This window comes from Spermophilus citellus, assembly GCF_964194105.1.
Source record: "Spermophilus citellus genome assembly, chromosome: 2".
Lineage (NCBI taxonomy): Eukaryota > Metazoa > Chordata > Mammalia > Rodentia > Sciuridae > Spermophilus > Spermophilus citellus.
The window spans coordinates 148,740,011-148,752,914 of NC_138183.1; the positions used below are offsets into that span (position 1 = coordinate 148,740,011).

The 12,904-nt window shown below is 52.2% G+C and overlaps 1 pseudogene across 1 annotated transcript in view; it reads right to left on the reverse strand.

The window, feature by feature from the left end:
* Window positions 1-134: 134 nt before the first annotated feature.
* LOC308641658 (putative olfactory receptor 10D4) overlaps window positions 135-12,904 on the reverse strand; it is a 47,517-nt pseudogene continuing 34,747 nt past the window's right edge. The window contains exon 2 of the transcript in view: window positions 135-332. The product of the transcript in view is annotated as a putative olfactory receptor 10D4 (transcript). The remainder of the gene's footprint in view (window positions 333-12,904) is intronic.

Genomic DNA, 12,904 nt, shown 5'->3' on the forward strand with positions numbered 1-12,904 from the left:
GCGCCGCGGGTGTGGGAGGCCGAGCCGCAGCCGAGCAGCATGCTGGCCACCACCCCCACTCGGCGCCCCCACCCGAGCCGGGGCTGCTGGGCGGCCGCCGCCGCTGCGCCCGCCGCACTCGCGCCCGCCTGACATCAGCACTCGCGCCCGCAGCCCCGCTGGCCAATGAGTAGCGCACGGCCAGGCCCGCCCCGCGGGGGAGGGGGCCGCGGCGCCCCGGAGGGCCACAGGGAAAAGTTGGGGGACCTCCGGGGAGGGGCCAGCCCGGACCGAGACCCCTTGGGAGTCTGGCCCAACCGCAGAGGATCAGATGCCCGGAGTCCCTCCACGGGCTGCAAAGAAGGTGGGGGAGATCTGAATCCTTAAAGCCTGGCCACAATGTGAGCCCCAAAAAGTAGGGACAGGGAGAACTGGCGTGATCTGTGGGGAGGGGACTCTGCCCTGGGAGCTTTGAAGAGTCCTGCCTTTTGAGCAGCCTTTAGTGATTTTGAAGTGAGCCGTGGGGCTCAGCGAAGGTGGCTTTGCTTGTCTTCTGAGAGGGCACTGGGTTCTGGCTCCACGGCATCTGGTTACTGGAGCCAGGCGCTCGCCCAAGCTGAAGGCTTGTGGAAAAGGGAAGGCACCACCGCTGTATGCGCCTCTGTCACTCTGGGCCCTGCCTGAGCTTGACAAAAAGCCTGCAAAAGTTTTCCCTCACTCAACAAGGTAGCTTGCTTACCCAGCAGCCCACCACCCCATTAAACAGGGGATGCAAACTGATGGGAACCCAGGGCGTGATGCTTCTAGGAACTGCCACTTAATCTTCGCTGATGGTTTGAGGCAGATTGATTTGCTGATAAGGAAAGAGCCAGCAGGCAGGCCTGTGGTCTAAGTGATTTGGCCTGGGATGGGGATTGGTTACCTGGCCCCACTTAGTCCCTTTGGCACTCCTTGAGTTTGTCGTGTGATCTTGAGTTAGCCCGCAGCTGGGGAAATCAAGGAAAACCACAAAGCAGAACCCAAACAGTGGCCAGTAGCCCACACTGCTGAATGTGTGTGTGGGGGGGCGTCGAGAGCCCCATCCTGAGGCTACAGACCAAGGAAACCACTTCTGATATGGAGCAATATCCAGAAAAGCCCAGCACCAAAGTTTAGGGCTATCACTTCTTCACAATTATTTATAGCACCATCCCCCAGGAAAATACCACATCAGCATCTGTGAGAGGGGACAGAGGAGCAGGCCCTATCCTCAGGGAGCCTGAGTCTAGCTCAGCAGGTAGCCCTAAAGGAATAACTGCACAGGGCTACATGGAGGTCACAGACCTTCCAGAAGAGGTTCAGAAATGTAAGGTGAACTCACTGTAGGAAACTTCATGGAGGGAGCTGGACGTTCATTGCGGCCACCATTTACCCGACACCTCGCATCCATGCAAACCAAGCAACATTTATCATTTATTCTCACATCTGCCCTGGGAAGTGAGTCTTCCCATTTTATGGATAGGAAAATTGAGCGTCAAGATTTTTTTTTCTTGCCCGAGGTCACTCAGGACCCAGCCAGAAGGATTATACTCCAAAATTGGCTGCTGGGTCTAGGGACAGCAACAGATACAGGGACCCAACATCATGCATGTGTCTTTCTAAAGGAGGGGCTGCTGCTTTACAGAGTGGTAGAGATGAGGCTTCACAAATGGAGCACTTCCTGCCAACCCAGGACAAGAAGATCTGCATTGAAGCCTGCTGGAGGTCCGGGGAGGTAAGTGGGCTCTGCCCCAGAACCAGACAGGCCTAGGTTTGGCACCCAGCCTGCCGTGTACTACTGTGTAATGCTGAGAAAGCTAGGCCCTCTCTGTCCTCTGTTTCCTCACCTGGAAAAAGGGAGCTTTCCTGGCTCCTGAGCCTGCATTTTAATCAAGGTCTGGGTTACAGTCTAGCACCCTGGTTTTCCATTGAGCATGATACAGGTGATACTTGGCCATGTCTGGATGTATTTGTGATTGTCACCGAGGGGTGGTAGAAGCCAGGGATGCAGCTGAACATCCTAGAGTACACAGCAAAGAATGATCTGGCCCACAATGTCACTAGCATGTGGCCTAGTGACCTAACAGATCCTTGGAGAACTCTAGAGGCACAGATTCCAGGCTGGGCTCCACTTCTCACAAGCAAACCCTCCTTCATGTCATTCCCACCTCCTGCTGCTCTTCCCTCACCTGTTTCATGGGGATAAAAAGACTTCTCTCTCTTCTCTAAATAAATGTGACTTGTCATCATTATTACTGTCCTTACTCTCGGCAACTCAGGCCAGCTCTGGCTCATCCTAGAACACAGTGTGGAGAAAAGCCTGGAGTAGGGAGCTGGCAGAGCTGGTATTTGTTTCGGCTCTGCTAAAGACACTCAGTAAGCGAGTGCTTGTAAATTATAAGGTGCAGTTTATAAATTAAGATATAAAAATGGAAATGGAGATGACTTTGGTTTGGTTCCAAGATCTTCAGCAGTTTAAAAAAAAATTAATAGACAATCAGAGAGACACAATCTGTTTCCAGGAAATAGCAAGTTTTTTGTAGATGTAGAAATCCTCATTTAGATGCACACTTACTCAGGCGGAGCCCCGTGACATGAATGCACGTTGCTACCTTGAATATGGATGAAATGGTAGCTCGAAATAGCATCCAATCATGCACACTCACATTCCGCTGCTGGTCTGTTCAGGGGTCAGTATAGACTGAGAAGTTGCTAGGTGCTTGCTGGGCGTCCATATGAAGCAATGGCAAAGACAGACATGGTCCCCACCTTCATGGGAGACACATGTGATGATAAATGATGGTAGGACCCATGAAGGAAGAGAAAAGGGGAGACCCTAGTTGAGTGGAGGGAAGGGGGGGCTGGAAGCCTGACTGAGGACTTCACTGAGCATGAGGAGGAGAAGGAGCCAGGGGAGAGGCAGAGGCTGAGGAAGGGGCAGTGTCCTCAGAAAGCAGAGCATGTGCAAAGGCCCAGGACCAGGAAGAGATGCATGCTTGGAGGGATTCAAATGAAGGCCAGGGTGGCCAGTGCACAGAGAAGGAGGGAGAGGGAGAAGGTGAGATGAGATCTGAAAGGTAGGGAGGAACTAAATCACACAGGACTTGTAGGCCAAGCAAGGAGCCTGCCTGTCGTTCTAAATGCCATAGGGAGTCCACCCCTCCCATCAAACAGGCATGATGTCACGTGTGCTTCAATGTGGTTATTCCAGATGATCAGGTACAGAATGGGAGGAACGAGTCCTGGAGAGAGATGGTGCAGCTGGGGCACAGTGAGCAGCAGAGGAGATGCAGAGTGGTGTGCGCTCAAGGTGCAGCTTGGAGGGAAGATCAGCAGGACTCGCCATTGGGCTGAATTTATTTATTTATTTATTTTTATTATTTTTTTTTAAGAGAGAGTAAGAGAGAGTGAGAGAGAGGAGAGAGAGAGAGAGAGAGAGAGAGAGAGAGAGAGAGAGAGAATTTTTAATATTTATTTTTTAGTTCTCGGCGGACACAACATCTTTGTATGTGGTGCTGAGGATCGAACCCGGGCCGCACGCATGCCAGGCGAGCGCGCTACCGCTTGAGCCACATCCCCAGCCCTGGGCTGAATTTAGGGGAAAAGATGAGTGAGATGTCCACGGGTGTGGTCCAGAGCCAGTGGGTGGCTGGAGGAGCCATCTCTTAAGACAAGGAAGCTTAGAAGAGCAGAGGGTTGGGGGAGAGCGGTATCGGGAATGTGGTGTCCGGAGGTTGAGTTGAGGTGACCTCGAGGCACCCACAGGCCCAGGTGGAGCTCAGGGCTGGAAAGAGGAGCTGGCATAATGGGAATGTTCACTCCAGGGGAAGCTGTGGTCCTTCCTCGGGAAGCCCTGGCTGTAATGTTGGCTGATGCAATGAAGAAGTGACATTTCAGAAATCCCAGACATGAGGGACAAGATCCAGCCCAGGAACAGGCAGCGAGGAACGGCAGAAATTTTACAGAAGGCGGTGAATCTAAGAATACTGCAGTTTGGGAAATCTATTTTTAGATCACAGATCATCTTCAAATCCTCAACCAAACTATGAATCTTGTGAGAACCTTCGAGACTCCATCAGGCTGTTAATCCCCCTCCCCTACTTTCCAACCAAATCCCACCTCCACCCCCGGCCTGGTCCCCTCACCAGGACCGTAAGCTTCAGCTTCAGAGGGCCTCTGCTACCGCCCAGTGCCTCTGGCTTCAATGCTTACTGTAACAACCGAATAAAAATTATTCATCCAAACCTCAAAGGTATTTCCTGGTTTGAATGAATACAGACGAGATTCCCTGGGGTTAAAAAAAAATTTTAAAAGCCTCCCCCACATCCAGAGTTTGCCAATCCCTCTCTGACCACATCACCCTGATAGGCCACTCTGGGGCTGGCTGCTGGTCAAATGTGGATGTGGTTCCTGGCTCCCCGTCATTTCCTCTCCAGAACTTGGTGGTGTCAGAGGCTGGAGCTCGTTTTGAAGCTGCCCCTGATGGGCCTCTTGAATTCAGTTGTGTTCTTGAAGGGCTGCCAGTATGCGTTCTTCCTGAGTCTCCTAAGTCAACTAAAAGGCCCTCGGGACCCTGGTCACAGTTCCAGTGACCTTTGTCACCTCCTCCACCAGCATAAGGGACTCCTGTGGGTTTCTCTTAGCTTATGCCAGCTGCACCTTCTCATGGAGACAGGACGCCATCTTGCCTGGGAGGGAATCAAGCCTCCTCAGTGTCCAGTCCAAGGGCCTCACTTGACCAACACTTCCATATTCCACTGTACATCTCAGCTAGACTATAGCATTCCAGAACATTCCAATCCCCCAGCCACAGTGACTGTTTTAGATATGAATACACCACCCAACTGGGCTAACCAGGGCTAGCAAAATCCCTTAACTGGGATTTTTTCTTGAAATGTTGGGAACAGAGTCTCTCTGTGCCACTGACCTGGGAGCTGTGTGACGTGAGCCTGCGAATCCACATATGCAGAGAGAGGCCCCACCTGAGAGGGATCTCAGGGGTGTTGCTCGAGTCTCAAATCAAGCCTACCCTTCAACTCTTCAGTTATGTGAGGTAACACGTGCTCTCTGATGCTTAACTTCTCTGAATCTGGGTTTTGGCCCATTGCACCCAAACAAATCCTAACTAATCCACTGAGTTATCACCAAGAACAGAGGCCATATGCAGCGACTGAGATAAGCAACTACCACAACTGTCTCACCACGTGCTCCGCCCCAATTTTATGATGTCCTTTCCTTTCCCCCTGCTCAAGAAATTTTGAAATCCTGCCTCCCCTGCACATGCACACTTTTTTGTTTTGTTTTGTTTTTATTCTCTTGAATAATAGCATCAGTCTATTTTATTAATTCACTCAAGGAACCAAGTCAGGCCCCTGTTGATTTTCTTTCTTCTACCTTAGTTCTCTACATTTTGTTTCCATCTTTGTTAATTTTCTCTGTGCTGAGTTCGCTACGCTGTTACCTTCCCATCTGTTTTTTCCTACTTCATCTGAAATCCAATCGTAATCAGTTAGAGTCACTTAACCACACGAGTCACCGCATTTCACAGGTAACTTGTTTTGCACTTTATTTATGTTTACAAGACCGAAGGCCTCAGCTATGTTCCTAGTTCTAAGAGAACGTGCCAGCCTTTCAGTTGGGTTGTGCGAGGACAGATCACAGGCAGGTGGAGGGTCTGTGAGCAAAGATCTCCTAAAACAAACAGGGTGCACTTTATAACAAATTTCCATGGACTGGAGTTTATTAGTCAACATAATAACTGTACGGGAAATCTCTTTGTTCTTCTTAGTGAAGAGTCTTAGCAGAAATTCTCTTTCAGAAGTAGGAGTTAAGAAAAAATTAGAGATTTAACTTAAATGTATAATAATAGATCTGTAAATATCCTCTAAGCTCCTCTCTTATCCATAAACCATGGTTAATCCAGTGCTTTGCACTCTGAATATTGAATCTGAAGATTCTTACTATTAAAGGCTGTCTGACCTTTGGTCCCCACTTAACTTTAATCAAGGCTAAATCAAATATATTTGGGACTTATAATTTTTCTGTCCTACCACATCTGAGTTATTCTGTGATCAGATATCCTCTGTTCGACCTGCCCCAGCCCGCATCAAAACGTGTTCCTTGGGCAGTATTGGCAATGCCTGCGCTGCATATTTATAGGGCTCTCCGTCTCTGGCACGTTACTGATTTGACATAGCTCTCAGACTTAAGCTAAACATCATGGGGGTGATGCCACGCAGAGTTCCTGAAATCAGAAAGTGGACCATGGTTTCCTCTGCTCCCCCGACCCACCCCTAGGTCTCTCCTCTAGTCTTAGAGGAAAGGCTGCTCAGAAGAAAAGCAAGGACAGCTATCTTCCGAGCCTCCCCAGGCCTCCCTCTCCAGAGCTCTTCAGAATCTGGTACCAGAGGTCGGCACAGCAGGGAGCGTGGAGTGTGCCCTCAGAGTCCTTCATTTGAACCCCTCAGTCACCACTCATCTTTCTGGCCTCGATTTCCTGTTCTGCCAAGGGAAGGAGACAGTGCACATCACCCCGGATTGCTGGGAACTGAAATCAGTTCAAGAATGTGGAAAGTGTTTATAAGCCATATGAGTTAGTCCATTGTGTGTTCAGCTAGTTGGTCTCTACCTATTGAGCCAGAAATCACTATGAATATGGGTTTTGAAATGGATTGATGGAGGTGGATTAGGAATAGGTTATAGATATGGTTGCTATTAGCCATGGATAATTCTCCTCAAAGAGCTTGAAATATATACAAGGAAGTAAGGCCCTTCTTTGTCAGAGGAGTCTGTCAGTACCTCAAAAGGGTCTTACTTCTTCCCAAAAACTTCTTTCAACAGCCCCAGGAGACACAATCTGTGCATTTCTCTGAAAGCTGAGAAGCTTGGTTTAATTGTTCAACAAATCCTTCCGAGGCTCCCATGGACCAGCCCTTGTGTTAGACCCTGGCATCCGGTGGTGGGCAGATGTCTCCTGCTGCCTCCAGCCTGCCCTGCACATGGAGGAAATCCAGGTGGACACCTTGCTCTTGGATTGGCAGCCCCCAGGCAACTGAGCAGTGCCCCAAGGCCAGCCAGGGGACAAGAGAGTGGAAACTTTCACATCCTGTCCTTCCCCCAGGGAAAGACCAGGCCTGTCCCTGCACCCAGATAAGTTCTCATCCCTAAAGGAACCTCCTGACTCCTTGTTCTTGATCTTCACATTGACATTGGAGCTCAGAATCGATGTGGCTCCTGAGGACTGCTCATTTGGCAGGAGAGTGGGTGATCCATCACTTAAGGAAGGGCAAGGGGTCAGGTCCATTGGCCCAAGTGCTGACACACAGGAACATTGGCTTTAAGGAGAGGATGGTTGTAAATCCCACGTCTGTCCCCAGCAGGCCATCTTAGCTCCTGTCGGACCTAGGTTTGCCCTCTGTTACATATAAAGTTCTGGGAGTTTCTATGTCAAGCTCTGAGCACTGGTAAGATACTGACCTTCACTGGAAGAAGAGAAGTAGCACTCGGAGGCTCAGTGAGGCATCTGACGTTCACGCCACAGCTGCGTGGTTTACCAGGCCTTCTCACCCCGTTATCTCAACCTCGACTCTGGCTCACAGCTGCCCTGGAGCAGGCGTTTTCAAAGGAGGAAACCAAGGTTTGGAGGTCAAATGGCCTGTCCATGATCAGGAAGCTAATGTCCACGTGTCAAAGACTGCTCCACCAACAGTCCTGCTGGAGGGTATCAGGACGAGTGGGGAAATGGTATCAATGCCTTCCACAAGGTTCTAGAAGGCTGGAACCTACCATGCCTTCCTTCATCTTAACCCAAGGCTTTCGAAGGCATCTCTTTGCTGTTAGAGCAACATTAATATGACTGTTCTTTCAGCCCTTGGAGAAGACACCTTCAACAAGTCCACACTGAGGCAAAGGAGACCTGGCTGGACGCAAGAATCCCCAGGAACCAAGAGAGAGTTGCTGAGGGTTGATGGGGACAGAGAGGAGACGGCAGAGTCACCCTGGGAGAGCAGAGATCACCCCTGAAGCCTCTGGACCAGGAAAGGGCCCGCGGGCCGAGCCGGCCCCCACCCACCCCAGCCTCCCCTCTAGCCAGAGCTGCCGCAGTCCCCTGGGGGCCCATCCAAGACAGCACTATTTATCTTTATTTTTTATCCTCCAAGAGGAATAATAGGATTCATCAATAATGTCTTTGGCTTTAGACTCATTTGGGAAATCAGGAAATTTGCCATGAGAATAGCATTCCCTCTGATTGATTTTACTGTACTATTTTGGACAATGTAGTTACAGTTGAATTCCCCCAAAGAAACAAAAGACCCAGGTCCTTCCTGGGACATGGAGAGGCCACTGGAAGAGGCTTCCAGTGACCAGGTATGGCCAGAATGAGTGTCATCAGGTCAGCCCCACCTTCTCTCTCTTTTCCTGGTGTGAATGTGCAGGGTCGGTCTGCCCTTGGGCTCTTTCTTGGGGCTCTTGGAACTCGGGTCTGCAGAGTGTGCTGTTTGGGATCACAGGGAAGCGGAGGCTGAAGCTGGAGTCAAATGCAAAAGGCTTACTAGGGGTGGCCATCTACCTCAGACAGCTAGAGGAGCAGGCTGCCCAGCGAGGCAGACATACCAGGTCTCTGCCTGTCCACCTGGCGCTCCCAGGGGGAGACCCCCCAGAGGAGAGCTACCTCTAGGGGAAATGGCTGAGCCTCCTACCACTGCCCAGCTTGGTCAAGGAGGATCCCTAGGCACTAACAGCTGGAGCCCATCCCCTCAGCACACGGCCAGCCCCTGGTCAGCCAGCCCCTTCCAGAGGAGAATCTGAGCTGCCAGGCTCCAGGTCTGCCACAAAGGGTCAAAAGGACATTTTGTTGGTGGGTGGATGTAAACCAATAGGAGCTCAGTAAAGGTGTGACGCATCTCCAGATCCTTCTGGAGCCAAGAGAATATTAGTGGTGATAGTTCTTAGAAATTTGCTGCCACCTGGGAGTTGACGACTCTTCCTGATTTGGGATTCATTCTGTCATTGTTCCCTGGTCAACTCCTGTGTTAGTCAGCTTCTCAGCACTTGGACCAAAGTACCTGACAAGAACAACTTAGAGGAAGAAAAGCTTATCTGGGGCCCACCATTTCAGAGGTCTCAGTCCACATGGGCCCACCCCATGGCTCTGGGCCTCGAGGGGAGTTAGCTCAGCATGCTGTGGTGGGGGTCAGCAGAGGAAAGCTGCTCTGTCATGGTGGGATCAGGAAGCAGGGGAGGGGCGTGGCCCAGGGAAGGCCCACCTTTCCATGCACATCCCCAGTGACCCGCCTCCTCCCACCATGCCCACCTGCCACAGTGACCACCCAGCCAGGTCATTCTAACGAGGGTGGACTGACTGGGTGACAGCTCTCACACTCTGATCATCTCACCTCAGAACATTCCTGCATTAATGCCGGAGTTTAGGGAGCACCTCACGGCCAAACCACAACAATCTACAGACAAGTCCATCTACCCAATATATGGATCTACTGAGCGGCTTGAGTTGGGAGAACACTGGACGAAGGGCCGAGGCTGCCAAGATGGATGAGGATTAAGCCCTGTCTGTAAAGAGCCAAAGAGTGGGCTCTTCAGCATAAGACAAGTACAGCAGAGGAGTCCCTGAAGAAATGCAAGACGGCGGGGGGACAATGGCTGTGGAGGTTCAGAAAGACAACTGGACTTGGTCAGTGACCAAAACAAGGGGAGCTTGGTAAAGATTGTTTCAGAAAAATTCAAGTCTATCCAAGAGACTTTGAGCAGCAATTATTTTCTTATACATTCACTACTTTATAGGAGTTGGTAACAAAGGACAGCAAAAGGGCCCAAGGACAGCAAAGAGCCCTGGAGGTGTGGCTCGGAGCTAGATCCTTTGCTCAGCTTGCGTAGGACGTCAGGCTTCACCCACCACACACACAAAGAAAAAGAGGAAGAGAGGGAATGCTTCCTTCTAATCTGCAAGGTCAAGTCTGGCTTCCCAGGCTCTATCCTTGCAGCTGGGTCAGGAAGGATGGACAGGCTCTAAACCACCAGATATGGAGGAGGGACATTGTGCGTGGAGGAAATGGAATGGATAAAGCCACCAATTAATAACAACAGTAAAAACAACAGTGAACACTGTCTAATGCCTGTTAGGTGCCGGGCACTATACGTAAGTTTATCTTAGGACTTGAAACAGCTCTGCCTGGAGGTGATACTATCCCCCATTTACAGGTTAAGAGTCTGAGGCTCAGAGAGGTAGGTAATTTTTCTAAGTTTGCACAGGTAGTGATAGACTCAGCTTACAAAGTCAGATCATCTGACTTGAAAGCCCAGTCCCAGCCCTATGCTGTCTCCCAAGGTGGGTGAATTTGAGATTGAAGACTCCATTGGCCAGGGAGAGCACACAGAGAACAGGGAAGAGGGGATATTGGGAGGGAGAAGAGCAGGGGGCACCACTGGGTTGGCTGGACCACCTGAGAGGGCATTCTCTGGGCACTAGCTGGAAATTTGAATTTGAAATGCAAACACGAGTCCGGGGTAAGGAATGGGTTTGGGTGAGAGATGGAGAAAGGTCATCGGTGTTGGGAGGTAGGGATGTGTTTATTCATTCAGGGAGCTGGAGAAATAAATAGGAAGGACAGAAGGACAGAGACCCAGTGAGAGGAGGAAGTCCCCGTGAAGATTGCCCAGCCTCTGGGGAAATTTGAGAAAGTACTCATGCTCTGGACAGGGAATAAGTGTGTGTGTGTGTGTGTGTGTGTGTGTGTGTGTGTGTGTGTGGAGAGAGAGAGAGAGAGAGAGAGAGAGAGAGAGAGAGAGAGAGAGAGGAAGTCGCCAAAGCAGCCTTCACACTGAGGCCTCACCTGGTGACATCGACCATGTACCTGACAAGGGTCTGGCACAGGGACCCTGAGCACCCAGATACAGATAAGCAAAGCTCCCTCCTCAGGTTAATTTGCAGGAGTCACGGCAGGGCTCTGGCCCTTCACGGGCCAAAGACTTGAGTCAAATCTGGGGAGGCCCTGGCTGGGCCAGCACAGACTCTCTGGCTGGGCCTTTGCTTAAGGCCACTGCGAAAGAGGCTGTGGAGGGGACGAAGCCCAGGGAAGGAGAAAGGAGAGGCAGGTGGAGAGAGGACGGAGGCAGCCCCCAGCCAAGGGGGAGCCGGGCCTGATGCTGCCCTGAGGCACCTGTCGGGCTCCGCCTCAGGCCTCAGTGCTGCAGGGAGCCCCAGAGCCCACAGCCCCAGGGCCCTTCCTGTGGTGAAGCTGTGGGCCCTTCAGAATGGGCCAGGAGACAGGAGCAGAAAGAAGAGCTGCATTGTCCTGGGTGCCAAGGGGGGTACCGCAGGGGGCTGCCCCGGAGCTGTGGAGGGCCGAGGCTGGGGAGCTGAGGGCTGGAGCTGGTGTGGAACGTAGAAGGACTGTCATAGCGTGTTTCGGGAGGAAGTGGCCACGATCCCCTTTGTATGGTGCTGGCCACAGGAGTACTCACCCCGGGGTACACGTGTCTGTACCGAGCAGAGTGGGCACCCTGGCCCTTGCTGGCACTTCTCGGGGGCGGCACATTCTGTCCTGGCTGCTGACCCGTTTTTCCAGTGCCAGGTGACAGGAGTCCCACTGCTCACACTCATGGCTACGGGGACCATGAGGCTGTGGTCAAGCAGTTCTGGTCGGTGCGACTCCCCCTCCTGATCAGATGGAGGACTTGCAGGAGGTGAGATGGAGGGGGCTGTGTGCTGGGCCTCCTCCTTCAGCTGGCTCTCTGCAGTCTGCAGACCGCTCTGCCTGCCGTCCCAGAGGAGCCTGAGCACCCGCAGGCAGGGCCTCAGGACACCGAGCGGGAAGACTCCCACCTGCCGACAAACCCTCCCTACACAGGGCCGAGGACAGAGGCCTTCCTTCAGCGGGGCTTCCCCCTGCAGGAGTGATGCCCACGGCCCGTCCCCCCTCAGCAGCACCTACCCTGCTTGGTGCAGGTCTCATCCTCTGACAGGCCTTCCCTGCCCACCCCTCTCAAGGGTCCCTCCGTCACCCCCCACCCCACCCCACCCCCCCACCCCTTCATGCAGTTTCCTTAGGGAGGGTCCCCACTGCTTCACTTCGTGTGGGTCCATTTCCTGGCTTGTTGAATGCATGCTCCTCACCAGGGTGTGGCCTCCTGGAGGCAGAACCCTGCTCTCTGCTGAATCCTGAAAGCCTCAAATGGCCCCTGTTGGAGGATGGTGGCACTGAGACCCAGTGTTCCCAAAGGAGCCCCACAGAGCCCAGCATGTTGGGTTCTCTGGTCCAGCCGCATCGCCCAGCACGGTGCCCGTGACAGCCTCCGGGATGACTGATGGATGGTGACGAGGAAGAATGAAGGGAGGACCCAGGTCCGGGCTGGCATTCCCCCAGCGGGACTGAGGACGTACGTGTCCTGGAGACCACAGGGCTTGGAGCACCTGGCACAAGGGCTGATGAAGAGGAGAAGCCACCCAAAGAGAGACAAGAGAGGATTGAAGGTTCTCCAGGCCCCTGGGCCATTCGGACCCCTGGTCTGAGAGGAGCCTGTGAAGGTCAGCTGTTTAATTCTGCTTCCATCAGAGGAAAGGAGGCTTCAGACAAAACAGACGCCAGCACTAACTGTCTCTGTGAACCTCACCACCTCCGGGGCTCTCTGGGCTCCCCAAATGGCTCCAGGAAGGAGTGAAGGGAGGGACGAGAGCACCCTGCTGTAGGGACTTCCAATGGAGCCTAGAGGGAGGGGAATTCGATGACTGGGAAATCAGATGACCTCAGAGATGTCCTTCCAGGGTTAACCAGCCATGTGTCCATTTTTCAAAATGTAAAGGAATTTATTTATTTTTGTGCCAGGAATTGAACCCAGGGGCACTTAACCAACTGAGCCATATCACCAGCCCTTTGTGAAATTTTTTATTTAG